At 42.8% G+C, this 26,917-nt stretch overlaps 1 protein-coding gene across 3 annotated transcripts in view; it reads left to right on the top strand.

The window, feature by feature from the left end:
• Positions 1–26,917, top strand: part of TGFBR3 (transforming growth factor beta receptor 3) — a 215,599-nt gene that overhangs the window by 70,141 nt on the left and 118,541 nt on the right. The window lies entirely within an intron of this gene.

The raw sequence follows: 26,917 nt of genomic DNA, 5'->3' as shown, positions 1-26,917 counted from the left end.
CTCGAACTCCTAGACTCAAGTGATTCTCTTGCTTTGGTCTCTCAAAGTGCTAAGATTACAGGCGTGTACCACCATTCCCGGCCCTTATTCAGCTTGATAAGGGAGTTTATGGCCCTGTAAGGGAGATAAAATAGACATGCAAATAACTAATGTAAAGCAGAAATTGATAGAGTTGAAGAACAAAGTCTGTGAGAAGTGAAAGAGAGTGATAGCTTTTAGTGAGGAGAATTTGGGAAGGCTAATAAAGGAGACAGGGTTTCAACTGAGCCCCCAAAATAGATTAGATGTGCAGAGATATTATTACCCATTGATTCTAAAGGGATTTGATCTTCTGTTCTAAAAGATTGGTGAGGCTAGAAAATGAAGTTTGTGTTTGGGAAGGTCACACTAAGATTCATATATATATATATATTTTTTTTAATGCTTTGCTCTTCTCAGCCTATAGCAGGCACTAGGAGATGCTGGAATTGTTTTCTGTTTGGCAGGAGAAGAATATAAATGTGGCTATCATCTCTCCAGATTCTAAAGTCTTCTAGGTGGGATTGAAAAGACTTCTCTTATCCTCTTTGCCTCTTACCCCGTAATATGGTAACACGTCACATAAGTCACACTATTGCCAAAGCTCTGCATAGCCATTTGTCTGGTCTCTTTGGTCTCAGCCACCTGGCTTCACTATTTAGCACATATTTGTCCATTGTCCTCTATAGCACATGTTCATAGACTATTGGAGCTGGGAACTTTTAAAATAATCAAATGATAGGCCCCCTTTTTACAGAGGAGAATTGATACTGAAATCTAGAGACTGGCCTGGTTAATAATAGTAATGATAAAAGCTGCCATTTATTGACCATTTAATATGTATCATATATTTGCATGCATTATGTATACATCTACACAAAGTGTAGATGTCTTCATTTTACAAATGAGAAAACTAAGGCAAAGTTTCAGATGGTATAGACACAACCAGGATTCAAAGCCAGGTCTTTTCTCTACAGCATCCTACTCAGCTCAGACAAGGCCCCAGGTCTGCAGAGTTGCTGACCACAGAGGAGGAGGAAGTTGGGCCACAGCTCTCAGGTCCATGAGAGGGCATTGTCACTGAAGTGGAGGAAACCAGGGTTCTCTGCTTCCTAGAGAGACACTGAGATTGTTCCTTTAAACCACATATGATTTTAAAAATAAGATATGTAGAGCAGAAGCCAATCAGCTAGCATTGGCTTTGATCGGAATTATTTTTATGATAAAGTAGAGCATATTTTTACATTTTTAATTAAGTAATATTCAAAAACAGATTTGCACAGTAAAAGCATTAAGAATGTATTAGGTTGGTGCAAAAGTAATTGTGTTTTTTGCCATTACTTTTTTTTTTTTTTGAGACAGTCTTACTTCTGTCACCCAGGCTGGAGTGCAGTGGCGTGATCTCAGCTCACTATCTCCCAGGTTCAAGCGATTCTCATGCCTCAGCCTCCCGAGTAGCTGGGATTACAGGCGTGTGCCACCGTACCTGGCTAATTTTTGTATATTTAGTAGAGATGGGATTTCACCATGTTGGCCAGGTTGCTCTTGAACCCCTGACCTCGGGTGATCTGCCTGCCTTAGTCTCTCAAAGTGCTGGGATTACAAGCATGAGCCACCGTGCCTGGCCATTACTATTACTTTTAATGGCAAAAGCTGCAGTTACTTTTGCATCAACCTCATAGAAGGATGGAGAGCAAAGTCAGAGTTCCTCTCATGTCTCCAGCCTGTCTCTAGCATCACCCCTACCTTGGGTAAGAACCGTTTATAGTTAGAATTATCCATTCAATCCTTTTTCTATGCATGTATGTGCATGCGTATGGACAAATACACATAGTTTTAGAAGGTTAATAAATTGTATCATTCTTTACATGTTCTTCTGCAATTAAAAAAGAACATGTCATTAAGATATTTCTGTCTGTACAAATAGCACTGTTTTAAATGCAGCATATATATTTCATGGTATAAATATACCCTTTTTGATGAACATTTAGGTTATTATTATTTTAGATGGAGTCTTGCTGTATCTTCCAGGCTGCAGTGCAGTGGTGCAATCTCGGCTCACTGCAAGTATCCGCCTCCTGGGTTCACGCCATTCTCCTGCCTCAGCCTCCCGAGTAGCTGGGACTACAGGCACCCGCCACCACGCTCGGCTAATTTTTTTGGTATTTATTTGGTAGAGACGGAGTTTCACCGTGTTAGCCAGGATGGTCTCGATCTCCTGACCTTGTGATCCACCCACCTCGGCCTCCCAAAGTGCTGGGATTACAGGCATGAGCCACCGTGCCTGGCCAGCTTTTAAAAAAATATTTGTTTATTATAAATACCGTGGCAGTTAACACCTATGCCTGTAATACTGTATAATACCATAACAGTGATGTTGTAAAGTTATGGTGTTGTACAGTTGGTGTATTTACACTGATATCAGTTACAGCCTGGTGTAATTACAGTTACGATGTAATGCCTTTAGAGAGAAGTTGGACAGTCCAGTTGCTGTCCAAACCTGGCTGAGAAGATTACAAAAGACTTAAAATATTTCTACTGGTCTTTATTATTGAATGACTACACCCTCTGAAAAGTATGAATTGAGCATTATGATTGCTCCTAGGTGAAAGGTTAGCAAGCATTTAATATGTGCTAGGTATTTTCTTGCGTATTCTCTCATTTGAGTCTTGTAATAATCTCATGAAGAATGTGCTGCTCTTCACTGTTTATCTGGAACTAAGACTGAGAAAGATTGTGGCTTGCATAAAGTGACACAGCTTCTAAGAAGCCAGTTCAAGATTTGAACCCTCATCTTCTGTGATCAATTTGTTTTTTCTTTCCCCATTTTCTGAAGCTGGTCCATTCTCAAGAACTGTAAGGAGAAAAATGATAGAAGGCAGAATATCTTTGAACTAATGAAATCATAGCGTAAGCAAAGTGGGCATCCTGTGGATTTAGGGGAGAGAGGGGGTGGTAAAGCCTCTGAACCTGTCACTGTGCTTCGAGGTGTGATTCATGACTTCAGGATAGTGGCTATGCTGAGAGACCTTGGTGTCTGACAGCAACGTCCTGCTATTGTAAGCTATGGATTTACTGTCATGCTAAGAAATAAATCATGACTAGGAAAGGCTGTATGTTTAGATGCTGCTGACGCCTGTAGGCCCTCTCCAAACAGGAGAATGGCTCTCAGTGGATGAATTGTCTCGACTTCCTCTGAGTTTTAATTTCTATGTGGGTCAAAGGGTTAGTTTTAGCCTGTGGGATCCCTAGTTCTTTGAGGAGTGGCCTCGCTTACAAGGTCAGTGGAGTGGGATGATGGTCAGGATTTTTTTTTTTTCCCTAGATGGAGTCTTGCTCTGTCACCCAGGCTGGAGTATAGTGGCGCAATCTTGGCTCACTGCAGTCTCTGCCTCCCGGGTTCAAGCGATTCTCCTGCCTCAACCTCGTGAGTATCTGGGATTATAGGCACATGCCACACCACGCCTGGGTAATTTTTGTATTCTTAGTAGAGACAGGGTTTCGCCATGTTGGCCAGGCTGGTCTTGAACTCTTAACATCATGATCCGCCTGCCTTGGCCTCCCAAAGTGTTGGAATTACAGGCATGAGCCACCGCACCCGGCGATGGTCAGGATTTAAGGGCTGTTTCTCAGCTCTTCCTGGACCCTGTGTTTTAGGTCCTCCAAAGAGGGTGTGAACAGCCTTTTGGAATCTGTTTTACTCTGGCAAAATGATCTGTGTCCATAGATTGTAGGAGGATGCTGTTGGTGGTATAATAATACTCTCACATTTAAAAATAAGTCATCAGGGCTGGACGCGGTGGCTCATGCCTGTAATCCCAGCACTTTGGGAGGCCGAGGTGGGTGGATCACAAGGTCAGGAGATTGAGACCATCCTGGCCAACATGGGGAAACCCCATCTCTACTAAAAATACAAAAAATAAGCTGGGCGTGGTGGTGGGCGCCTGTAGTCCCAGCTACTCGGGAGGCTGAGGCAGGAGAATGGCATGAATCCGGGAGGCGGAACTTGCTGTGAGCTGAGATCGCGCCACTGCACTCCAGCCTGGGTGACAGAGTGAGACTCTGTCTCAAAAAAAAAAAGTAGTCAAATGTATTTGAGGAAGAAAACTAAGAAAATCTGGAAAAAGCCCCACCATCAACAAAAAACACATAAAACTCTAAAACTCATAATAGGATACATGATGTTCTTATAATGAATGTGTCAGCATTTTAACACATGTGTACTCAAGTGTGTGGTGATACAGGATGTGTATAACAGAAAACACAAACGGGGTCAGTATTTACATTAAATCTCCCACCTCCAAGACAAACACACAAAAGGTCCCACTTGAGTATGTGTAATTACATCTCTGAATACTCCCTTGATCCTATTTTTTTCCTTTTCCCTAAATACATATTTTGGTTACTTCTCCAAAGACACAGGATGTATATTAGCCTCACTCAGAACCACAGGGAACATACTCAATTGAATCACACCTCTCTGAGTAGTGTATAAAGTGTAACATTTTAAAACACCAGGGACCAGGGCTGGCAAGGTCCATGGGGAATCCTGAAGGCTGGTTTCCAGCCACAACTGTGCTGGAATGAAAATACAAAACAATGAGGCATGTGCAGAGTCAGCTTTTCTTTGTGTCACAGCTCAGCAGTTTTCCTGCTGTCCTAAAGTTTCCTTAAAAAAAAAAAAAGGCTGAGGCTAAGGGGAAATGATGCAGTTGCAGTTGAAATTTTTTTTAATAGTAAAGACTGAAAATATAAACTAGCAGCTGGTGCTGTGGGAACATGTGAAATGAAGTGTGAGTTAATGGTGAGAAATCTCACTGCTCTTTGCTTGGCTGTGAGGACACATGTGTGCACACGCAATCACAGAGCACACCTCACCACACACATAATACAGATGGAGCCCTGGATTTTCACTGTGGTGTGGTACAAGCTGTGCTGCTGTGGTCATCGCAAAGCATGGGCTTTATTTTTTGCTTCTGCTGCTCACTTACTGTGGAACCTTGGAAATATTACTTTATTCATTAATCAAACAATTTCTCTTAACAAATATTTATTGAATGCTTAGCATGTGCAAAGCCAAGGTAGGTGCTATGGAGGATTAAGAAGAAAACACATTCCCTTAGATGCTAAGGGCATAGTTAAGACAGTGCTCAGCTTTGGCTGCGTGTGGTGGCTCACGCCTGTAATCCTAACACTTTGGGAGGCTGAGGTGGGAGGATCACTTGAGGTCAGGAGTTTGAAACCAGCCTGGCCAACATGGTGAAATCCCATCTCTACCAAAAATGTAAAAAACTTAGCCGAGCATGGTGGCAAGCGCCTGTAATCCCAGCTACTTGGGAGGCTGAGACAGGAGAGTTGCTTGAACTGGGAAGGTGGAGGTTGCAGTGAGCCAAGATCACACCCTTGCACTCCAGCCTGGGCAACAGAGCGAGGCTGTGTCTCAAAAAAAAAAGATAATGCTCAGCTTTGCAGCTATGTTGCTGTGAGAAGAACCAGCCTGCTGCCGGAGTTCACAGGAAAGAGCTAGGCGGTGCTCACGGAGGTGGTGAAGACCGCTGAGCATGGTGGAGAGGGGAGTGAAGATTAGGAACCCACAGGTGGAGCTGGGGAAGCATGAGGCCTTTCTGGAGGCCTTTCTGGATGGCCAGGCTCCAGAAGGAGATGGGGGCCCCTGGAGTGGTAGTTGCTGACTGCCCAGCTAAACTGTCCCTTAATTTCTCTGGGCCCTGCTCTCCTCATCTGCAGAAAAGACAGTGAGATTTTTTTGTTTCAGTGTGCCAAAGAAAGAAAGAGAGTATTATGTTTGTAATATAGGCATACAGGTTGCCGCTAAGTGGTGCGCCTTAGTGCTTGAGAACAATTAGGTTTTTAGCCCTTTATGAAAAGTAGACGCCAAAAGCTTTCTCTTTTTTTCCTTTCTTATTTTTTATTTTTAAGCACCATTATCACTAGGAAACTGTTTGCTGTAGGAAGGACTTGTGGAAACTTGTTTTGTAAAATAGAAAAAAAAAGGAAAAGAAAAAGCTAAGTAACCATCAAGCCTCTTTCAGGAGTGGGGAAGCAATCGAAATTTACATACTCTAAGCTTAAAGCTTTATTAATGATCATTATTTTAAACGTCTGTAAATGCATCTGTAAAAAACTCCGGCCAAGACAGAGGGAGATGTGAATTGTCATGTATATTGACATTTTTTTTTTCTGTTATCAGTAGCATCCTTTAGAAAGTTCTGATTAAAAAGGAAGGCCATTCCCAGTTCTTAGTTTATTTGCCTCATAGCGCACCAAGTCAAGGTTGAGCTGGGGCCTTGTTCCAGAAAGCACAGGCTTCCTTTCTGATTGGAAATAATATGTATTTTGTTTGACCTTCAGGATACTCATGACTTTACTGGAATACATGGGCGAGCATTTGTCCTGGCAAGGCCAGGGCAGTTTAAGCTTGGTGTCCACAGGGATTGCTTTATAGAGCAATTAAAAGCAGTGGGAGGGAGGTGACTGTAGAAATTCAGACATTTGCATCCTTTCTGGCCTAAAAATCAAGTGAGTAGTTCCAAAAAGCAGTATTTGAAAACAAACAAACAAGCACTTCTAGAAGTTTCTGTCTGAACACTTAAGAATTTTGCCAAGGTCATAGTGTTCTTTATTTTTTCTTTTTCCTTACATGTTACTTTCTGAAATACGATCATAGTGTTCTTCTGCAACTAATCTTGGTATGAAGAGGAGGTTACATCTTCTATATTACACAGTGCTAATATCTGTAATATTAACATTTTTTTGAAAGATTGTCAAATATGGACCGTGGAAAACAGTTTCCATGCCATTTGAACGTTATTTTCTTTATGATGCTTTGTTTGTAAAAATATTATTAGATAGCTAGGGATGTTTACTACTGCCAGCTGGAGTTAGGCCTCATGGTAACTTTTTAAAGTCAGGCTGGAGGTGAGTTCAAAGCCTAACACAGAGTTTAAAGTTATTGTTCTTATTTGAAGTAAATGCATAATTGGAGACTGTATTCTGATTTCTTGAATTCTTAGCTATGCCAGTAATTCTTGTTTCTTAGGGCCATAGTTTGGTTCTGTCAAATGTGTAGTTGTAGAGGTGATACATGATAAAGTACTCAGAGATTAGATGAATTCATATATGGTGACATTAAGATGTTTTCTTTAATAAGAATACCTATTATATGGGAGTAAGTTAAAATAATCATGTCTTAATGTAGTTGAAATCCTGTATTCATTTAGGGGGGGAAAAAAGTAAGTACTTTGTATTCTGCTTATGTAAAGGGATATGAAAGAATGTATATAATTAAGTTTCTTAATGCTTCATTTTGCTTTTGATGTGCAAAATATAACTTTACTGCTAGGTAAAATTATACTTGAATATTAACTGTTATTGCATGAGTTTAGAATTTCAGTTAAGCCTAATATATGGGAACCACACAGTTTCTAGTGATTTTCAAAATATAGTCCCTTAAAGATGAAAGAGACTGCATAGCTGAAATAGGTGGTACACTTGATTTAAGTGAACATTTGCTAACCCAGGGAGAATCAGGAGCCATTCCAACACTGTAGCCGTGTACCAGCCCATTTTGCTGCCTGTTAGTTGCACGTATGTTTGCTGTTCTCTCATAATTATAAAAGGAAGGTATCTAATTAAAAAAAAGATAGATATAAAATAATATGTTATCCAACTTAGTGTGTATTTGCTTACTGCAGTCAAGAATGCAGGAGTGGTCAGTGAATAGGGATTAGGGAAAATAATTGAGAAAAATGAGGAGAAAGAAGGAAAAATAGATGTTTTGATAATCTTTGTCAAATGTTTTCTCAGATTTAAAGTATTATGCAGATGTAGTCTTTGGCCTCTGGTAGCTTTCTGATAGGAATTCAGCCTTGAGTTGAACTTTGAGATGGGTTGTTTTCTTTTCGTTTTTTTCTTTTTTAATTACTAAGTGACCAATCTGTTGTAGTTTGTTGAACTATTTTTTCCTCTTGCCATCCTTCTGTTGCTTTCTCCATGAGCTACTGTTTATTCTGGAATGTTGAGCATCCACATTTAGAATTAGGATTTGTGTGGCTCTATCTTAACCAGGAATGGAAAAAATCCAACCCAGTATTTCAATTCATGGGTTTAAGTGGATTCAGAGAGGTTCTGATCCACAGTGACAGGTTCAGAATTCCCATTTCTAAAGCCCCCGTTTCATTAGGTAATGAATGTACAAGCTGAGCCCTTCCAGGTTCGCACTGTGGATGCTTCTCCACTCCTCTGTTTTGGTTGGCTTTCTTCCTTCAGGTGTTTGGGAAGAGTCTGATTACAACCAACTTCTTTCCTTGTCAGTCGATTTTATAACACAAACCATTAAAGTTCAAACTTTTTGTTCAGCAGGTCGATTTCATTTGTCTCTTCTATAGGGATCTCACTTTAGAGTTTATAGAATTCTTTGCTATCCTTTACTTTAATTCATTTTGGCAAGGTATGTAGTATTAATTCCAGGTGAGGCAACCAAGAGAGGGGCCCTAAGTCAAGGAGCTTGTTAATGGCAGAGATGAGCCTGGAACCCAGGCTTTCTCGGTTCAAATGTAGTGTTCTTTCCTCTGTGCTCCCAAGGTTCTCATTGTATGCTGTGGGCTTCTTTTTTGTAAAGTAAAAGGGGGTAGTGAGGAGAAAGGAGGTTCTTTTCTATTGATTTTTCATATACTTATTGGTGTTATCTTTATATTTTTATAGAACTTCCTGATTTAATTAAAAACTTCTCAAATGCCATGATCTCATTTGTTTTCATCATGACCCTGAGGACAGGATTATCCCTATGTTATGTTATGTTATATTATGTTATGTTATATTATGTTACTTTTAGATGGAGTCTCTGTCATCCAGGCTGGAGTGCTGTGGTACGATCCCAGCTCACCACAACCTCCGCCTCCCAGGTTCAAGTAATTCTTCCACCTCAGCCTCCCAAGTAGCTGGGATTACAGGCCCCCACCATCATGTTCAGCGCATTTTTGTATTTTTAGTAGAGTCGTGGTTTCACCACGTTGACCAGGCTGGTCTCAAACTCCTGGCCTCAAGTGATCCACTTGCCTTGGCCTCCCAAAGTGTTGGGATTACAGGCGTGAGCCACTGTGCCTGGCCTCAAAATTGCCTGCTTTTAAATTGCTCGTAGCGTAGTAGAGGCTTTTACAGTTTTGAGGGTGTTGGAGGTTAACTTTTTGAAGGAAATAATTTCTCTAATGTGGAGGAGGTGGTAATTTAGAAGACTATGTTGTAGAACTGCAGCTGGGTATATGTTTACTTTTGTGAGTGCCTGTTTTATTTGCCCGTTTATTCATACCTATGCATTTGGATAGAAAAATAAATGTAGTTCTGTTTTGGCTCCCTGAAATAGTTTTTATATTTTCTGGAATTTCCTCACTTATTGTCTTTAATATTGCAAAGTTTTATTATGACTCATTTTGGTCATACAATAATAGAAGAAGTAGGTGTCGGCCTTTTTGAAGGGGTTTATTAAGTAATTTGGAGAAGTATATTTTTGAAGCCTATAAATATTAATTTTTCCCTGGTGTCGAGATTTGTCTTGTGGTTGTCAATTGTGCATATTCTTATATGTTTTGGATAGGGGAGGGTAAAAAGGGGTTGAGCATAGTTTATTTTTTTCTTTGGCTCAAATATGTAGTTTTACCATAAACCACTGAAAGTTTCCTGTTCTTGTTTGATTAAAAAAAAGTACACTTCCATTCATTGTTTCCATGTAACTTCCTATACTTTTTACTAAAAAAGGTTGAAATCTAGGATAAATTATGAGTTATCTCTTGGGCAAAGAAACAATTTCATTTCAGGAAGGAGCTTAGGAAGTGAACCTTCTTGAGTATGAGAAACAGTAATAGCCCTTGGCATGTATGTGTGCATGTGTATATGTACATACATATGCATATACATATGCCTTTCCTTACATAATAATGGTTTGCAAAGAGTGAATTTGGACCCCGACTTCAAATTAACATGGAAAGGCAGGGAAGATTCCATGTCATGGTTGGATTTTAGAAAGCTGCAAATGGTATTGTTGTACCATAGACCTGAGGTCCCCCAACCCCCAGGCCACGGACCTGTTAGGAACGGGGGACACACAGCAGGAGGTGAGCAGCCAGTGGGCGAGTGAGCATTACTGCCTAAGCTCCATCTCCTGTCAGATCAGCAGTGGCATTAGATTTTTATAGGAGCGTGAACCCTATTGTGAACTACGCATACGAAGGATCTAGGTTGCCTGCTCCTTATGAGAATCTCACGAATGCCCGATGACCTGAGGTGGAATAGTTTCATCCCAAAACCATCCCCTCCTCCCTGGTCTGTGGAAAAACTGTCTTCCATGAAACCAGTCTCTGGTGCCAAAAAGGTTGAGGACTGTTGCCATAGAGGGGCCTTTGAGTGGCCCCGTTAATGTGTTTTCTTTGTTAGGTGGTGCTTTCCAGCCTGCCCTGGACTCTGTGGTTCATGGTAGATCATTTGTACTGACCTGGACCAGGGAGCACTGGTAGGAGTATCTGATTTCTATGAACAGTGCTTGCTGGCACTGACTCAAGAATGAAGATAGGAAGGAGTGGTGAACACAACTTCCATTGAGAAATTAGAGTGGAAAAATGTGCAGATTATGCTAAAATGGTAATTAATCTGGACTGTACAGGTTAAATATCTCTTCATCCTGAAAGAAAAGGGGAGGTCACCATGAGAAAATGGGATTGAGGGACCATAAGAACTTTGTTATACCTAGTTATATATTTGTTTTTTTTCTCTTAGAACTTCTGAAATGCTTGAAGCCCCAGAAGTAATAGGAGAGTAGAGCTTTTAGTATGGTTTTGGTGTGAACTAAATTCCCAACAGTTCACCTTTAGTGCATACGCTTCACTTTCTTTGATGGTTTGCCATTCAAACTAGATTACTATGGGCAGTGTCCCTATTATTGTCAGTAACATCAGTTTTACAGCAGGTTTGTGCATCATGAAGGAAGCCAGAACTTCCTTCATTTTAGTGAGTTACAAGTGTTTTAGTGAGTTACAAGGAAAATAGCCGTCAAAAGTCCATATAGGTTACTCTATGGATGGAATGGGGAGCCACCTTCTGGTCTTCATTCAGACTTGGTTGACTTAAAATTGAGTGTATAAGAGTGTAAAAGATGGTAAGTGATAGGCTTAAGGCAGAGACACAGGCCTGCAGCCAGAACTGGGAAAGAAACCCCACAAGTATAAAAAGTGTAGGCAAAACTATAAAGCAGCCAGTCGTGGTAGCTCAAGCCTGTAATCCCAGCATTTTGGGAAGCAGAGATGAGCAAATCTCCTGAGGTCAGGAGTTCAAGACCAGCCTGGTCAACACGGTGAAATCCCATGTCTACTAAAACTACAAAAATTAGCCGGTCGTGGTGGTGAGTACCTGTAATCTCAGCTACTCAGGAGGTTGAGGTAGGAAGAATTGCTTGGACCTGGGAAGCAGAGGTTGCAGTGAGCTAGTGCCATTGCACTCCAGCCTGGGCAACAGAGCGAGACTCCATCTCAAAAACAAAAAAACTATAAAGCACAGCAATATGGGACTATTTGGTAGATATGGTAACTGAAATCATATCAAGCTTTAATAAACTAATTAGTATTCATAATGGCAGCCCTACATCTTCAAGAAAAAAATACAATAAGCGAGTTTCAGGATGCTCAAAACATTTAAGATGGCCAGGAAGAAATTGTGCATGTAGTACATTTTAGGCAGATTTCCCTTAAAAATGACTAAAGACACTTTCTTTTCTGAAACAAGAAAAGACTTAGTTATTTGGAAAATTTGGTTATGTGGAATATCTCATTGCCAGTCAATGTTGAATGAGTGAGGCATTGATTGTGTGGTGGAAAGATGGTTCTTTGGGCCAGTTGAAGTAAGGTGGGAAGAAAGGGGTATAGCACGAAATACTGAGAGAAGGAATTACTACTTTAAATAATAGACGTAGCTTTGGTATGTTTTTCTGTGCAAATCTCGAGACAAAGCCCTTTTTGTTGGAGGAAATGGCATGCAAAGGATTTTATTTTCAGTTTGACCATTTGCAAGTATTAGAGCTGTCTCCGTGGGAGAAAAGGTGAGTTCCCTCTGGCAGTGTGGTTTACGAAGGTTCGCTTGGGAGGAAAAGAGAGGAGCTAGTTGATCCAGAGTGGAAAAACACCAAAGCAAAGTTTTCTCCAAAATAACAGCACAGATTTCAGAAAAACAGAAGTTGCTTTCACTGAATGTGACAAACTTCAAAAAAAAAAAATTCCGCTTTGAAACATCATATGGCACATCTGTTTTGAAAGGTTGCCTTGTCAGATACAGATGTATGTTTTATGGTACGTTACAAGGTGAAGTTTCGTCGTGAGCATGCTCAATAGATGTTTTTCTGTTTTATCCTAGTTTTAAATTTTTGGGGGAGAGTTTATTTATCCCAGTTTTAAATTTTTGGGGGAGAGTTTATTAAACAATAGTACAGTAATTTATCATATTTTTAGGTTAAATACAATTTGATTGAATTATACCCTTCTCTCTTAGCCTTTTATTGAACTGATATCTCTGCTTAGATTTAATCCTTTCAGAAATTGCTTGTTGACCCAACACAGTGAAATCCAAACTATATCATGCCAAGATCACAAACTCCCCCACATGCTTTTAGCAAATAAATGCCAGTTTGCTTCTTGCTTTCATACCTACATTAATGCAGACTATTGGTTTAAAAAGTTAAAAATCACCGATCTTTATTATAGGCCTCTTAAATTGAGACCTTGGAAAAGTATTTTCTTGCAAGAGCTGATGTTTCCCATTATTATTTATTCATTCATTTATTTATTTATTTTTCAAGACAAGGTCCCACTGTGTCACCTAGACTGGAGTGCACTGCCACTATCTTGGCTCATTGCAGTCTTAACATCCCTGGGCTCAAGGGAGTCTCCCACCTCAGCCTCCTGAGTAGGTGGGACTACAGGTGTGCAGCACCATGGCCTGACTAATTTTTTAATTTTTTTTGTAGAGATGAGGTCTCACTCTCTTGCCCAGGCTGGTCTCAGACTTATGGGCTCAAGCAATCCTCCCACCATGGCCTCCCAAAGTGCTGGGATTACAGGTGTGAGCCACTGCACCCGCCTGTGATTTGTTTCCTTTTATGATATCTATGTGTGCATCATATTTTCTCTTTGTCCTGCCTGCTAGAAAGCGCAGAGCTAGGTTTGACACTCAAATGATGTAGTTTCCTTTAGCTTAGTGTTTTGATAAAGTTTCTGTTTGGCGTTTTTTTTTCCAGAACACATCTCATAGTTGAAGAGCTGGTAATAATTATAGTAATACAATAATAAAAATGAGTTGATCCTAAGAACAGCCTTATGGGGCAGATCCTGTTAGTTATCCCCATTGTATAGATAAAGAAACAGAGGCAGGGAATGGCTAAATAACTGCCCCAGGTTAGAAGGCTAAAATGTGGCTGCACTGGGATAAACCTAGGAGACTGGCTCCATAGTCCTTAGAGAATTAGCAGCTTGGGAGTTTGGTTGTTTGGCACATGAATTCATCACTCAACAAATGTTTATGAACACGTGCCGTATGCCAGGCACTGTGTCAAGCACTGGGAGAGAGGAAGTGAAAGAAGCATAGTTCTTGTCCTCATGGAATTTCTGGTAAGTAGAGGACACACAAACATATGCCCAAATAAATGAAGCAATAGATTTAAGAAAGCTTATATTTGCTATAAAGGGAAAGTATAATATTAAACAGGAGTAACAGTTTAAGGAACCTCTGAATTTTATCAGGTATAATACAAAAATGTAGTTCTGGGCCAGGCTCGGTGGCTCATGCCTGTAATCTCAGCACTTTGGGAGGCCGAGGCAGGTGGATTGCTTGAGTTCATGAGTTTGAGACCAGCCTGGGCAACGTGACAAAACCCCGTCTCTACAAAAAATACAACACATAAACTGGTGTGGTGGCACCCACCTGTAGTCTCAGCTATTCGGGAGGCTGAGGTGGGAGGATGGCTTGAGCCCGGAAGGTAGAGGTTGCAGTGAGCCCAGATCGTACCATCGTACTCCAGCCTGGGCAACAAAGCCAGACCTTGTCCCCCTCCACCTACCCCCCAAAAAACTGTGGTTCTGAACCACAGCAACTGAGCCGAGCACAATCCTTCTGTCTCTCTAAGACCCGGTCTACACTGAGTAGTTCTGTTGATGGCGCTGCTTGATGAGCCCGTAACTGCTACAAGCTCTGGAAAAACCAGGTCCACAGCTTCTCACAGGCTTTTAGTTTCGCTGTGAAAGGAGCAAGAGCACACCAGTGACCAGGTGTTCATAGATTTCTCTGCAAACTGTCTGCTCTCAGTTTCCCTCCTAACAGAAGCACCTGAAGCAGCAGGCTAGCTAGCCTGAAGAGGAAGGAATAGAGTTTAATCTTATAATTGGGACCTATATGTTAAGCTGAATAATTTGGCATTCAGTGTTAAGCATTTGACTCATTTCTGTAACCAATTGTGAGTGCCCTGATGATGTATAAACTCCTTAAAGTAAATGTGTTTTAGTTCGTGGTGCAGTATGTACACATGGCTGTAATTAATAATATTTTGCACAGCCAAACCAAAAGTTTGCAGATTTTCCCTTTTTAATCTATGGTCTCCTATCTGCAATCAGGACCAGTGGTTATAGGCGATGATTCAACTCCCTAGCAGTTGTGGTTTCCCCCTTCTGCCCTTCCTGACCCTCTTCCAGTTTCTCATCTTGCTACTTCTCTCTGCTTCAGACAATGCACCCCAGACCCTGGCCACAGCCCTAACAGAATGCTCACCAGGCCTGGAGCATGCCACATGCAATGTGTATTATTCCCCCATACTTTTGCACACATTCTTACCTCTCTTTCTCCCATCTTTTTCTTTCTTGCTAGACACCGGTTTGCCAAAGGTAAAGAGAAAATTAGTGATCATCTTAGGTACAAATCAAGGTCTGAGAGATAAACAGATTTGGTAATGTCATTCCTCAGGGTTAATGAGGAGTAGCTTTGTAGCTCTGCGAGTCTTACTTTGCTATTAGATACTGCATTAGTAGGAATTAAGTTGTAATTTTTTTATGTGATAAAGTTCAGTTTAATATTTTGAATCTAAGTTGATAAAGCATTTGCATTTTAATAAAGAAGTGTACTATCCTTCAGTTATTTTGTATCTGCCAAATTCATAGGGTAGGAGAAAAAAGGTCCTATTTTCTCCCATCCTTCAAATCTTCAGATTTGTTCTTGTTCTCTGTGCTGAGCCAATTAGGCAGTAATATCCCATACATTCTTACCCCTCAAAAATAAATGCTGTAGCCAGTGTCTCCTGTCTAAGCTTCCTTTTTGTCAGAAGAATAGGGACAGGTGCACCATATTATAGGTCAAAAGTAAATCAGGGCTTGGTGTGGTGCCTCACTTCCAGCACTCTGGGAGGCCGAGGCAGAGGCAGGTAAATCACCTGAGGCCAAGGGTTTGAGACCAGCCTGGCCAACATGGTGAAACCCTGTCTCTACTAAAAATACAAAAATTAGCTGGGTGTCGTGGTGCACACCTGTAATTTCAGCTACTTGGGAGGCCGAGGGAGGAGAATCACTCGAACCCAGGAGGCGGCATTTGCAGTGAGCTGAGATTGTGCCACTGCACTCCAGCCTGGGCGACAGAGTGAGACTGTCTACAAAAACAAAACAAAACAAAACAAAACAAAATACCCAACAAAGTAAATCAGAAGGACTATTGGCCAAGATGGTGCCAAATGACTGTCTTTACGGATTGCTGGAGTTCCCTGGAGGCAGAAACATGGACTGTTCTTGCCTTTGGGAGTTGTACTTCCAGAATGTGCTAAGAGAACAGGAATTTTTACTCTAGTACTGTGCATAGTTTAATTTAATTAAAACATTTTTTAAAAAAGAAATGGGAATCTGGTTATTTTGCCCAGGCTGGTCTTGAACTCCTGGCTTCAAGCGATCCTCCTGCTTTGGCCTCCTGTAGTGCTGGGATTACAGGCATGATTACAGGGAGTACATGCCCAGCTGTAGTTTTACGTCTTTCCAGTGCAATTCATAGAAATAATTTCTGGAGAGTAATGCTAGGGAGTAGTATAAGAACATCTTATCTTAGATATTTTATTAATCATTCTAAAAGTTTTTTGATTGGAGAAAATGTTCTCGTTCATTTATTTCTCTTCCCCTCAAGGGACTTTATGTCTCTAATAGTGTTTGAAGTTTGTAAAGCATTTTCATGTAGAGTGCCTCATTTGATCTGTAAGTCAAGCCTGTCATAGAATAAGAGATCATGGAATGCTTAAAACCCAGCTCCCGTATCTCCTGGTTCACTATTTCTCAGTGCTTCTTGCTGTGTCCAGTGGTGACTTCTGAGATGCCCCTGCTTCACTTCAAGTCATAAAAACCATAAAGCATAACAGCACCACTTCCTCACAAGGCTGCAGAGATCCCCTTCTGTTGGCATGTCCAGGTTGTATAATGGTATCTTGCTTAGATGGAAGAGTACGTGTCTTTTATAGCTTGGCACTTCCCAACACTTTGAGAATTTGGATTCCTGAAGAACCTGTACCCTTTGTTTCCTTTTGAACTTTGAAAGCACGATTGAACACAGGAAATTCTCCAACATGGTTGCGCCATGATTTCAACACAACAATACACAAATATGCACTGGCTTTTGGCCCAACAAGTTGGTGGTTGACTTCTTGGAAGAGGGTTAGTTTGTTAGGAGGAGGGTCTGGATGTAGATTTTGCTTGGAGGGTGAAAGAAACCAAGATAAGATATGCCTAAGAGTTGTGCTGTAGAAAATTCTAGTTTTTTTACCCCTGAGAAATCCAAATTACAAGTTTTAGTACTTGTCTACCTTTTTCCTACTAGGGATAAGCTTCAGCCTGAAGCCAGGTTTTATTGTTGAAAACCCCAGGTGGGAGCTGTGGTAGAAAGGCCCTCTTTGGAGTTTAATGGTGGTACATTCCACCGCTCCATCCCCAAGGGGCTGTAGTTTCAGTGAATTGTAATTTGAGATGGTACAAACATGAGCATATGTTATATACACGCCAGGCGTGTTTGGGAGCTCAGGGCCTTCCAGGTGTTTTTTTCTTTTTTTCTTTTCTTTTTTTTTTTTTTTTTTGAGACGGAGTCTCGCTCTGTCGCCCAGGCTGGAGTGCAGTGGCCGGATCTCAGCTCACTGCAAGCTCCGCCTCCCGGGTTCACGCCATTCTCCTGCCTCAGCTTCCCGGGTAGCTGGGACTACAGGCGCCCGCCACCTCGCCCGGCTAATTTTTTGTATTTTTTTTTTAGTAGAGACGGGGTTTCATCATGTTAGCCAGGATGGTCTCGATCTCCTGACCTCGTGATCCGCCCGTCTCGGCCTCCCAAAGTGCTGGGATTACAGGCTTGAGCCACCGTGCCCGGCCCCAGGTGTTTTTTTCTTGGAGCTTTGTTTTTGCATCATATCCTGGTTTTGGTAACATTCCTTGTCATGAAGCTCGATTAAAGTGAGGCGGTGCTATTGGCTGAGAAATCATCCTGGGTGCCCTTTCTTACAGATTCTTGCATCCCATGAGGGTAGAAAGGATTTTTAGCCCAAGGGCAGAATAGATCCTGTAGTACCCAGTCCCACAGTCTGTGGGAGTTTGTCCCTCTTTGCAGCTGACAGCATTTCAGAATTCCCTGTGGGACAATAACAAAATCCTTATTAGCCAATGGTGTCGTTAGAATAAAATCTCTCCACTGCGATGTCTTGGTCCCAGGCTATAATGTTACCTCTTAATTCCCTCTGCATCTTTACCACTTTTATTACAGCTGAACACACGCTCCTCATTAGTACCCTGGGTGATATGGGGAATCAAGAGTGCTGAAAATTATGTAGAATAGGTACCAGATGTTTGTGTCAACTTGGTATGCATTGATATTTGGAATACTCGAGGATCACATTTATTAAATGTGAAAATTACTTACTGTGTCTTCTCCAAAACATTACCCCCCTCCGCCAGTATTTTTGTCCATGTTGCATGAGGTGTGATATTAGTAATTTCTTTTGGCACAGATTAAATTTAAAGTGTGTGCCTCAAATGCATCTGTTCCCAAATGCTTTGTCTGCATTCTGTCAATTTTGGAGCTGGCCTACCGCCAGCAGGGATGTGGGGGTTCTGTAACTGAGATTGGAATGCTGTGTTGCAGCTAAAGGACATAATGAAAGGGTGAGTCCATTTGATTTTTTTCTTTAAGTGGAACTGGGAATTTAGACATTGATGTTATAGCGAGATCTTAGGAATGTTTCCCATGTGTCCAGATAAGCAAGCATTAGTGAAAAGGACAAAGGAGGGCATTTGGTAAAATGAGAAAGGAGTTTCATTAAGTTTAGGAAGTCTTTTAAGTCAACCAAAGGTGATAAGTGTGAACCAAGCAGTTTATTTTATTTTAGTAGACATGAATGAATGTTTACATTTGGTCTATACTTCTGTTCACCCAGTACTGAGGAGAGGAACTGGAAAGTGCAAGGCAGAGGCAGGTGGCGCTCTGCCAGGGGAAGAGCCTGGAGCTGGAGTCTCAGAGACCCAGGTTCAGATCCCTCACTGCCACTTCCTGTTGATGTGTTTCTTAGCCTCTCTTGAGCTCCAGTTTCCCATGACTCTAAAATGACAACATTAACACTGTCTTCACAGTGGCACTGTGAGGATCAGAAACATGTGCAAGATGTGTGGCCCCTAGTGGTGTGGTAACCATACATATGAAGAGTTAACCCCCAGCTTTTCATACAAGGCGGCGGCCCAGGGAGCTACCACGTGCTTCACAGTGTGGCCTCAGGTGGCCCAGCTGCTGAGTAGCCGAGCTGTGAGGGCCTGCTTTGTGAAGGAGGCTGGTTTGGCCGTGGCCTTGGCAGTGTGGCCATGGTGTGGGCCACCTAGGAAGTTTCTCACCGCAGAGTTGATTTGAATTTGTGCTGTCTTCAGGTCAGTAAATGTTTTCGTCAGTAGAAGCAGCATCTTGTGGGGGAAGGGGGCTGTGCTTCTGTGCTGGTGGCCGAGGAGAGTGTACCAAACAGAAGAGCAGAGCCTGACTTCAGTTCAAACAGGACACAACACCCGGCAAGATTTTGAGGAGATCAGATTTCTCAAGTAAGCCAGCAGAGGAGGATTAAATTCACCTCACACTTGGAGTATGGGGAAAAGTTAGATTTCTTTGGGAGTTTCCCTTAAGGAGTCCTGGATTCGGCACATATCAGATGCCCACAGTGAACTGAAATATCCAGATGAGGAGGCACCAGTGAGGATTGTCTCTGGAGGTGAATCCATATGTGCATTACTGCCAGGAAGCACTTTTCTGAAATACACATCCTACCTCTGTGTGGCTAACAATAGTTTACTTAGAGTGGGTTACAGAGTTTCTGTGAGGCTTCGGATGAAGTATCTACAACATGCCTTTTCATGATAGAGTATGGTGTGAAGTGAGCAGACGTGTGTGCTTATGAGCATGGTTGCTTTCAGGCATGTTCTTTCCTCATCGTCCACGCCCTGGTTGATCCTTATGTGGTAACAGCTTTTGCTGTGCTGATAAGGAGCATCATCAGAGCATGTTGCTCACTCGGCTCTTGACTGCAGGAAAGAGATTGCGTAGGGAAGACGGGATGTGGGTTTTCAGCCCTGGCCACAGGAGACACTCCCAGCCTTTTGAGGCTGCTGGTGAGGGCCGACAGTAGCAGCTCCAGAGCTCATAGGTCACCACAAAAGTGAGCAGATGAGTCAGATAGGGTTTCGGAGCATGTTTTCCTGGTTTCCAAGCCTTTGTGGCTGGGAGGTGCTGTATCGGGCCCCATGGTGGTCAAGTGAGAATCTGAGCCACCGTGTTAACTCAGGCACATGTGCTGAGCCTGTGGGGTGGATCATGCTGTTCCCAGGTGGAAGCCTTCCTGAATGGAGCTGGCCCTGGCATTGTGCGGACAGATTGTGGAAGGAACCACTATGAGGCCAAGCGGGAAGGATGGGAGACAAGTTCATGAGCTGGCTGTGGCAGAGGGAAAGGGACAGGAAGGCTAGGGCCTGACCCAGAAGTGGCAGGATGAGGCTGGGGGTGTGGTGTGCCAACAGAGAGATAGAGGATTGTTCTGCCACTTGGAGAGAGGGACTTGGCCAGAAGAGTGTTCGGGAAGAGAAGACAAAAACAGATTTGTGTTTCCTGCGTTCTGTGACAGTTGAAGGTGGGGAAGCCCCAACTGGAACTTGATTCTTAGCAACCAGAAATGCCACCTCCCTCATTTCATGGCTGGTGTTTTTTTTTCTCCCCCTTTTAGTATAAGAATGAGGCTTTGGCTCTCAGGTAAAGAGTGAAAGCAGGAAGTCTGAGACAGACAGTCTCTTATTGTCATGAAATCCATGCAGCATGCATCACCCCATGGCTCTTTCCCATTTCTCAGCGATAATTGAGTGCCTACTGTGTGCCAGATACTGTGCCAGGGTGAGGCAGGCAGCAGCACATAGAATGGTTGGGTTCTGTTCTTTTGTGGTGTTTGCAGTCTTTGGGAGCATGTAGATGTGAAACCAATAATTGCACAAATAATTATGTACATCTAATCACAGGAGGTGCTGTGGAGAGAAACGGAGAGTACCACGAGAGTATGAAAAAATATAGATCTAACACAGCGAGGGAGGTTTGGGGAGCTTCCTTGAGAGATCAGTAGAATGAGCAGGAGTTTGTCATGCCATGGTGGCGGGAAGGAACAGACGCAGCAGGGAACGTGTTCCTGGAGGAAACCTTGCTATTCAGAGGCTCCTTTGGGACAAAGTTTGGCACTTCTGATGAAATAAAATAAGACAAGTACAGTAATTAGGGTAGGTTAAGCTACAAATGTCAGAAAACCCAAAATAACATTGGCTTAAATAAGAAAAAAGTTTACATTTATTTCCTATTTTTAAAAAAGCAGTTCAGAGCTGATCCCATGGCTCCATGTTCATCGAGTACCCAGGTGGCTTCTCAGTTGCTGTGCCCTCTTTAGCATGCTACTTCTGTCTCATGGCCACAAAGTCTTGCTCTAGTGCTGCCCATTACATCCATGTTCCAACCAGCAGTCAGAAGGAAATGGCAGAAGGACTGACCTCCTTCACTTCATACAGGAAGCTGCCAGCTGCTAGCGAGATTGGGAAACGTGGCCTTGGTTCTGGGTGGCTGTGTGACCAGCTGGCACTTGGAGAAGGGAGAACGATGGCTATAAGGAGACAACAAGCACTTCTGTACTTCATCAGAATGGCCAGAACACGGGGAGCAAGTGCCTGGGGAATGAGAGACGGGGCCATAGTAGGAAGTAGGGCCAGATCTTGGAGGGCCTTGTAAGTCATGTTGAGGTTTTGGGGCTTCATCTGGACAGCAGAGATAGAGTGATAAGTCTTTTAAAGCAGAGAGAAGCAGGATCAGACTTGAGTTTTTCAGATCAATTTGGCTGCTCTGTAGAAGACATTTTGGTGGAGATAAGAATTAAGAGCATCTTGCAGTAATCAGGGAACGAGAGATGATGGTGCCCATGGAGATGGAGGGGGTGTCAGAGTTGAGTGGCCAAGGAGAGAATCCATTGGGTGAGGAGAGGGAAGGGGTGATGTTGGGGCACTTCCCTCGGGTTGGTGCCAGGTGTACGTAGATGGAGGCTGGTACCATTTACTTAGGGAGGGAATGAAGGAGGAACAACAGGCACGAGGGGTAAAGATCCTGAGTTCTGCATGTTGACATTGGGTGTCCATGAGACAAAAGTAGATGGTGAAGGAGCTGTTGAATATTCAGGCCTGGAGCTTAGAAAAAGAAGTATGGGCCGGGTGTGGTGGCTTACGCCTGTAATCCCAGCACTTCAGGAGGCCAAGACAGGTAGATCACATGAGGCTAGGAGTTCGAGACCAGCCTGGCCAATATGATGAAACCCCATCTCTACTAAAAATACAAAAATTAGCTGGGTGTGGTGGTGGGTGCCTGTAATCCTAGCTACCTGGGAGGCTGAGGCACGAGATTCACTTGAACCTGGGGAGTGGTGGTTGCAGTGAGCTGAGATCATGCCACTGCACTCCTGCCTGGACAACAAAGCGAGACTGTCTCAAAAAAAAAAAAAGGAAAAAATAAGTAAGTCGCAGATGGCCTGGAGTTGTTTCTGTAAAGAGATGGGAGTTGAACCCATGGATGTGTTTGAGAAAATCTATGGAAAAAGGATAGTGCACTCCAGGAAGGCCTGGCAGGCATTTTACCTGGAAGGTGGGGATGGAACAGCTGGCAGCAGAAGAGCATCTCTCCAAGATATTCAAAGGAAAACTTCATACAATCACACTGCCTCTTTCCTTTCCTTTCTTGGCCGGAGAGGCTTTCTTTTTCCCCAAAGGAAATGCTCTCTCCTGACTCTTACACTGCGTCTGTTCTCTTAGGAGAGGACTATTCTATACCATACTTAAGAATTTAACCTATATCCTCTAGCCTGGACATTTTCACAGGAACTTTTTGTCCCTGCCCTTAAGTCTTAATTTTTTTCAGTTGTACATTCTGTACCCTTTGCAAACTTATCCAGTTATGTTTTTCAGGATAAAATCCTAGCGGGAAGTTGCTGGGTCAAAGGATATGTACCTTTTGTGGGGCCTTGGATACCACTGAAAAATTATACCAATTTGCTCTCTCAGCAGCAGTATGATGCTGGCATACTTTTTGAGGAATCTTTCTTAAGGCATTTCTGGGCTTAATTTTTTTTATAAGCATTACCCCTCTCTCCCAACTTTTCTTTAATGAAAATTTTCAAATGTAGAGATGTTGAAACCATTGTACAGGGAACATTTAGATTCCACAATTAGCATTTTGCAATAGAAGCTTTATCAAATATCTCTCCATCTTATTTTTTGGGAGGTATTTCAAAGTAAGTTACAAAACGGTAGATCTCACCCCTAAATCTATGACCACTTTTTTATTTTCACAGAAAGTGTTGGCACAGCAGCCCAGGCCTTGGGCTGGATGTTCACTGTACAATGGGTGGTCACCCCTTCCCTCTCCTCACCTAGTGGATTCTCTTCTGGCCACTCAACTCTGTCCCCTTCTCTCCATCTCCACGGACACCATCATCTCTCTTGCCCTGATTGCTGCAAGGCCAGGCACTTCAGGACCCTGCCTCCTGAGAGAGAGAGCCAAGGAGGGCCAAGTCTGAGGCTTTGGGTAACTGGGGAAACGTTGAAACAGTTACTTAAGCACATTGAGCTTACTTTGCTTTCTTTAAAATGGGGTTAGTGCCGCTTCCTTGCGATGTGTCAGAAGGATGTGCAGCACCTAGCATTGCATAGTGGGCACTTAATAAATGGGAGCAGTCTCTCTCTTTCTCTCTCTCTTTTTTTTTTTTTTTGGATACAGAGTTTGGCTCTTGTCACCCAGGCTGGAGTGCAATGGCGCAATCTTGGCTCACTGCAACCTCCACCTCCTGGGTTCAAGCGATTCTCCTGCCTCAGCCTCCTGAGTAGCTAGGATTATAGGCACACGCCACCAAGCCCAGCTAATTTTTGTATTTTTAGTAGACACGGGGTTTGCCATGTTGGCTAGGCTGGTCTTGAACTCCTGACCTTAGGTGATCCACCCTCTTCGGCCTCCCAAAGTGCTGGGGTTACCGACATGAGCCACCGCACAGGGCCAAGCAGTGTCTCTTATTACGTTGTATGCTGAACTGTTAAATATACCATTTCTTATATGCCCCTCGGGATTGTGGTAGATAATTCCTGATTTTTTTTTTTTTTTTTTTGGTCTTTTTTTTGGTGTAAGGATAGTTTGATCATATGTTGTAGCTTTTTTTCTTTTTCAATCTTGGAAGGAAAAAAATTCTATGAGGAACTTCGAAAACCAACTACTACTCTATTGTGTCAGATGGTCAGGAACACACTATTGATATATTTAAACATCGAGCCAAGTAGGTCTCTGCATTTTTATTTTTATTTTCTGAAACAGGGTCTCCCTCTGTCACCCAGGCTGGAGTACAGTAGTGTGATCACGGCTCGGCTCACTGCAGCCTGGACTTCCCTGGGCTTAGGTGATTCTCCCACCTTAGCATCCTGAGTGGGTGGGACTACAGGTGTGCACCACCACAACTGCTAATATCTGTATCTATATCTATATCTGCATATTTGTATATATATGCGTGTGTGTGTGTGTGTGTGTGTGTATATATACATATATATATATATATATATATATATATTTTTTTTTTTTTTTTTTTTTTTTTTTTTTTTTTTGGTAGAGACGGGGTTTCATCATATTGCCCAGTTTGGTTTTGAACTCCTGGGCTCAAGCGATACGCCTGCCTTGGCCTTCCTAAGTGTTGGTGTTACAGGCGTGAGCCATTGCGCCTGGCCTCCTGTGGGTCTCTGTAAAGAGTTGCTGTCCTGGCATTTGATCAGGGTGTGCCCCATGCATTGCTTTCTCTTTTCTTTGACCTTGGACTGACTCATATAACCCATAGCTAGAGCTCCAGCCCTTAAAGAAGGTATTTGCCCTGTTCTGCACTGTGGCAAAACAGAGAGTGTAGACTCTAAGGCCAGTAGCGCGCATCCTCAGCACTGAAGGCTTCCCGGCACCGATTCCCTCTCTCTTTGGGAATACCTTATTATTTGATTTGTTTCCATTGAGTTTTCACCCCTGCCCCAGTGTGGAGGTGAGCAGTGCGGTGATTTAAGGAGATCTTAATGGGTGATGGTGGCATCATGAGGAGGAGGGCAGATCAAATAGATTGCAGGCCTTTTTGCAGACGTGTTTTCAGCCTGTTCAGAGCTTTGCACACATACGAGAATGGAACTGAAAGGCATTTTATTTATGCTTAATTTGTGATAATTGTAAATTCGTGGCAGGGGGCTCTGCAACCAGTTCAGAAGGGTTTCCCAGTGTGGGTAGCTGTAGCCAGTGAGTGTCCCCAGAATTGAGTAGGAATAGGATAATTTCTTAAAACTCTGGGTGTGAAGTGTACCAGACATCCCACTGCAGCTGGGAAAGCCAGAGGCCAGGAGGGCAGGATGAGGGCAGCAGGGGGAGTGCCTGCCCATACGGTTTCCCTGCACCCCGCCAGGGGTTCCAGGGAATGTACAGTCAGTACCTCCTGTTACTGCTCTTGGGACATCTTCCTTCACCACCTTATGGTTTCTCAGAAAGCGGCTGGCCACAGTCCAGCTATACAGAGAGTGGCAGTGACTATTTGAGAAGGCACATACTTCATTTCAGACCCGATAGCTATTATCAGCCTAGATAATTTCTGTGAGTCCTGAAATAGACTTGGCCCACCAGGCAGGGTGTCTGCTTCTGGGTGCAGACTGGCTGGTTCTGAACTATGTTTGCAACCCTGGAGAGTACCTTTATTATTTAGAAGTCAGGAAGAACAAACTGGAGTACATTCAGGCCTTTCACCTGGGTTCCATCTGGGACGTTGTGGTGTAGTGGGCATTGTATGTTTCAGCCCAGTTTCTTGGGTGATTGAATGGAGACAATAGCACCAAGCTCACAGAAGTGTGTGAGGAGTAAGCATCCAGTTCCCTCTTCCCCTGGATGTGTGTCTATCAATCCAGCCAATGTGAAAGGAGGCTGCAGTGATTTCAGGGCTGTAGCAGCCTATTTCCCATATTCCCTACAGCCAAATCCAAGTCCCTGGAATGGTGCCCTACTCACTGATCTGAGAAGGAGCATTTTTTTTTAAAGCTCAATGATTCATTTATTCATTTAACAAACATTTTTTGAGCATCTCATATATGCCAGGCACTGCAGATGAATGCTGAGGATACAAAGATGAGCACGCACAGCCCTCAGAGAGGTCACATTCGACCAGTACAGATGGATATGTACACCAGTGGCTATCATGTAAATGCAGTAGTGGAGACAGGCAGATAAATTGCGGGAGGGTAGAGAAAGAGAGCCTTCCTCAGCTTGGGACGTTTGTTGTGGGAGCAGAGTGAGAGTGGAAGAGGAATTTGGGTAAAGGAAGCAGGCTTGAATGAGGACATGGAGTTGGGAAACATCCTGGTGTGTCTGGAGACCTTTAAGTAAGTTGATGTGGACTGGGGAGGGATGAGACATAGGAAGGGGCTAGATCAAGAAGGGCCTCCTGTGCTCTGTGATGGAGCTTAGGCTTTATTCAGTAGGGAAGCTGTTCTGAAGGGACAGGAACTGCCCACAGAGATGCCAGCAGCAGGCATTTGCTTTGGGAACACCCGTAACATTGAGTGCCTCTAGGTTAGGTGGACAGTGCCTGTGTGGAAGGTGGCATGCAGAGCTTGAGTCCTCAGACTCTGTTCAGGAAGGTTTGTAATTGTCTAGGGTTGGTAAAGAAGTAGAGATGGAGAGGAGTGAATGGATTTAGGATTTAAGGCTTGATTGATTAGAGGAAGAGGGAATGAAGAAGCAGGAACCAAATATGACCAGGGTTCTACTTTTTCTATCTGAGGCTCTGCTCAGATTCTACTTCTTTTGGGAGGATTTTTCTGACCTCTGGCCCAAATATTGCTGTACAACTCTGGTCCTGATCGCCTCTACATGTTACATCTTGCTCTGTATTGTTCTTAAGTTTGTTTTGCTTTCCCTAATAAAGGGAAGCTCTGAAAAGATAGGATCTGTATCTTATACTTTTGTTAAGTGCAATTTTAGGTATTTAATATTATTTATGTATAGTATTATTGGGACTTTAAGCAATTTATTTTATTTATCTCTGATTTTCTACCAAGAGGGAAGAAGGAATTGCACACAAATGTTAAATGGAAAGTGTCCTCTACCCAGAGGAATGTATTCATGACTTGTGAGTCCAAAAGGGAATTTAAAAAATCAAATACACACCAAATTATCCAAAAGAAATGTAAGAGATTGGGATTTTAGAAGATAGGCTAGCTTTTTGGCCACTTAGTCTTGCAACAGTTTA

This window comes from Rhinopithecus roxellana, chromosome 8 (genome assembly GCF_007565055.1).
Source record: "Rhinopithecus roxellana isolate Shanxi Qingling chromosome 8, ASM756505v1, whole genome shotgun sequence".
NCBI lineage: Eukaryota > Metazoa > Chordata > Mammalia > Primates > Cercopithecidae > Rhinopithecus > Rhinopithecus roxellana.
The sequence above is the reverse complement of the archived record's forward strand: the minus strand, read 5'-3'. Positions and strand labels throughout refer to the sequence as shown.